Source organism: Hypomesus nipponensis, chromosome 12 (genome assembly GCF_054491055.1).
Source record: "Hypomesus nipponensis isolate SF chromosome 12, ASM5449105v1, whole genome shotgun sequence".
In the NCBI taxonomy this organism is placed as follows: domain Eukaryota; kingdom Metazoa; phylum Chordata; class Actinopteri; order Osmeriformes; family Osmeridae; genus Hypomesus; species Hypomesus nipponensis.
Window position 1 is genome coordinate 16,627,501 of NC_140372.1, and position 2,500 is coordinate 16,630,000.

The following is a 2,500-nucleotide window of genomic DNA, read 5'->3' on the forward strand; positions in this document are numbered from 1 at the left end:
AGATTTCAGTTTCTAAGTGAATGAGCAAAAGAGCATACAGCACCTGGTATTCCCAGGCGGTCTCCCATCCAAGTACTAACCAGGCCCGACCCTGCTTAGCTTCCGAGATCAGACGAGATCGGGCGTTGCCAGGCTGGTATGGCCGTACGAAATAAGTTGACAACCATAGGCTACTTATCCATATACAGATTTAGCAATTGACAATGCAAGGTAGTCTCTCTCTCTCTCTCTCTCTCTCTCTCTCGTGTCAAAATGAAAACAGCTTCCAGCCCCTTTCATGAAGGACTACTTGTGCATATTGCAAGATGTCAGTTTCTAAGTGAATGAGCAAAAGAGCATACAGCACCTGGTATTCCCAGGGGGTCTCCCATCCAAGTACTAACCAGGCCCGACCCTGCTTAGCTTCCGAGATCAGACGAGATCGGGCGTTGCCAGGCTGGTATGGCCGTACGAAATAAGTTGACAACCATAGGCTACTTATCCATATATAGATTTAGCAATTGACAATGCAAGGTGGTCTCTCTCTCTCTCGTGTCAAAATGAAAACAGCTTCCAGCCCCTTTCATGAAGGACTACTTGTGCATATTGCAAGATTTCAGTTTCTAAGTGAATGAGCAAAAGAGCATACAGCACCTGGTATTCCCAGGCGGTCTCCCATCCAAGTACTAACCAGGCCCGACCCTGCTTAGCTTCCGAGATCAGGCGTTGCCAGGCTGGTATGGCCGTACGAAATAAGTTGACAACCATAGGCTACTTATCCATATACAGATTTAGCAATTGACAATGCAAGGTAGTCTCTCTCTCTCTCTCTCTCTCTCTCTCTCGTGTCAAAATGAAAACAGCTTCCAGCCCCTTTCATGAAGGACTACTTGTGCATATTGCAATATGTCAGTTTCTAAGTGAATGAGCAAAAGAGCATACAGCACCTGGTATTCCCAGGCGGTCTCCCATCCAAGTACTAACCAGGCCCGACCCTGCTTAGCTTCCGAGATCAGACGAGATCGGGCGTTGCCAGGCTGGTATGGCCGTACGAAATAAGTTGACAACCATAGGCTACTTATCCATATACAGATTTAGCAATTGACAATGCAAGGTGGTCTCTCTATCTCTCTCTCGTGTCAAAATGAAAACAGCTTCCAGCCCCTTTCATGAAGGACTACTTGTGCATATTGCAAGATTTCAGTTTCTAAGTGAATGAGCAAAAGAGCATACAGCACCTGGTATTCCCAGGCGGTCTCCCATCCAAGTACTAACCAGGCCCGACCCTGCTTAGCTTCCGAGATCAGACGAGATCGGGCGTTGCCAGGCTGGTATGGCCGTACGAAATAAGTTGACAACCATAGGCTACTTATCCATATACAGATTTAGCAATTGACAATGCAAGGTGGTCTCTCTCTCTCTCTCTCGTGTCAAAATGAAAACAGCTTCCAGCCCCTTTCATGAAGGACTACTTGTGCATATTGCAAGATTTCAGTTTCTAAGTGAATGAGCAAAAGAGCATACAGCACCTGGTATTCCCAGGCGGTCTCCCATCCAAGTACTAACCAGGCCCGACCCTGCTTAGCTTCCGAGATCAGACGAGATCGGGCGTTGCCAGGCTGGTATGGCCGTACGAAATAAGTTGACAACCATAGGCTACTTATCCATATACAGATTTAGCAATTGACAATGCAAGGTAGTCTCTCTCTCTCTCTCTCTCTCTCGTGTCAAAATGAAAACAGCTTCCAGCCCCTTTCATGAAGGACTACTTGTGCATATTGCAAGATGTCAGTTTCTAAGTGAATGAGCAAAAGAGCATACAGCACCTGGTATTCCCAGGCGGTCTCCCATCCAAGTACTAACCAGGCCCGACCCTGCTTAGCTTCCGAGATCAGACGAGATCGGGCGTTGCCAGGCTGGTATGGCCGTACGAAATAAGTTGACAACCATAGGCTACTTATCCATATACAGATTTAGCAATTGACAATGCAAGGTAGTCTCTCTCTCTCTCTCTCTCTCTCTCTCTCGTGTCAAAATGAAAACAGCTTCCAGCCCCTTTCATGAAGGACTACTTGTGCATATTGCAAGATGTCAGTTTCTAAGTGAATGAGCAAAAGAGCATACAGCACCTGGTATTCCCAGGCGGTCTCCCATCCAAGTACTAACCAGGCCCGACCCTGCTTAGCTTCCGAGATCAGACGAGATCGGGCGTTGCCAGGCTGGTATGGCCGTACGAAATAAGTTGACAACCATAGGCTACTTATCCATATACAGATTTAGCAATTGACAATGCAAGGTGGTCTCTCTCTCTCTCTCTCGTGTCAAAATGAAAACAGCTTCCAGCCCCTTTCATGAAGGACTACTTGTGCATATTGCAAGATTTCAGTTTCTAAGTGAATGAGCAAAAGAGCATACAGCACCTGGTATTCCCAGGCGGTCTCCCATCCAAGTACTAACCAGGCCCGACCCTGCTTAGCTTCCGAGATCAGACGAGATCGGGCGTTGCCAGGCTGGTATGGCC

At 47.3% G+C, this 2,500-nt stretch overlaps 8 non-coding genes and 1 pseudogene across 8 annotated transcripts in view; all 9 read right to left on the bottom strand.

Moving 5' to 3' along the window:
* Window positions 1-31: 31 nt before the first annotated feature.
* LOC146263880 (5S ribosomal RNA) lies at window positions 32-150 on the bottom strand. Its single transcript, XR_014725660.1, has one exon. It is a non-coding gene; the product is annotated as a 5S ribosomal RNA (ribosomal RNA).
* Window positions 151-334: 184 nt separating this feature from the next.
* On the bottom strand, window positions 335-453 carry LOC146263881 (5S ribosomal RNA). The gene has a single exon (XR_014727762.1). It is a non-coding gene; the product is annotated as a 5S ribosomal RNA (ribosomal RNA).
* A 168-nt stretch (window positions 454-621) lies between these two features.
* Window positions 622-730, bottom strand: LOC146263882 (5S ribosomal RNA; annotated as a pseudogene).
* Window positions 731-914: 184 nt separating this feature from the next.
* LOC146263883 (5S ribosomal RNA) lies at window positions 915-1,033 on the bottom strand. The gene has a single exon (XR_014725661.1). It is a non-coding gene; the product is annotated as a 5S ribosomal RNA (ribosomal RNA).
* Window positions 1,034-1,205: 172 nt separating this feature from the next.
* Window positions 1,206-1,324, bottom strand: LOC146263884 (5S ribosomal RNA). Its single transcript, XR_014725662.1, has one exon. It is a non-coding gene; the product is annotated as a 5S ribosomal RNA (ribosomal RNA).
* A 172-nt stretch (window positions 1,325-1,496) lies between these two features.
* Window positions 1,497-1,615, bottom strand: LOC146263885 (5S ribosomal RNA). The gene has a single exon (XR_014725663.1). It is a non-coding gene; the product is annotated as a 5S ribosomal RNA (ribosomal RNA).
* Window positions 1,616-1,793: 178 nt separating this feature from the next.
* LOC146263886 (5S ribosomal RNA) lies at window positions 1,794-1,912 on the bottom strand. Its single transcript, XR_014725664.1, has one exon. It is a non-coding gene; the product is annotated as a 5S ribosomal RNA (ribosomal RNA).
* A 184-nt stretch (window positions 1,913-2,096) lies between these two features.
* LOC146263887 (5S ribosomal RNA) lies at window positions 2,097-2,215 on the bottom strand. The gene has a single exon (XR_014725665.1). It is a non-coding gene; the product is annotated as a 5S ribosomal RNA (ribosomal RNA).
* Window positions 2,216-2,387: 172 nt separating this feature from the next.
* Window positions 2,388-2,500, bottom strand: part of LOC146263888 (5S ribosomal RNA) — a 119-nt gene continuing 6 nt past the window's right edge. The window contains exon 1 of the ribosomal RNA XR_014725666.1: window positions 2,388-2,500. This exon is cut by the window's right edge and continues 6 nt beyond it. This is a non-coding gene — a ribosomal RNA (5S ribosomal RNA).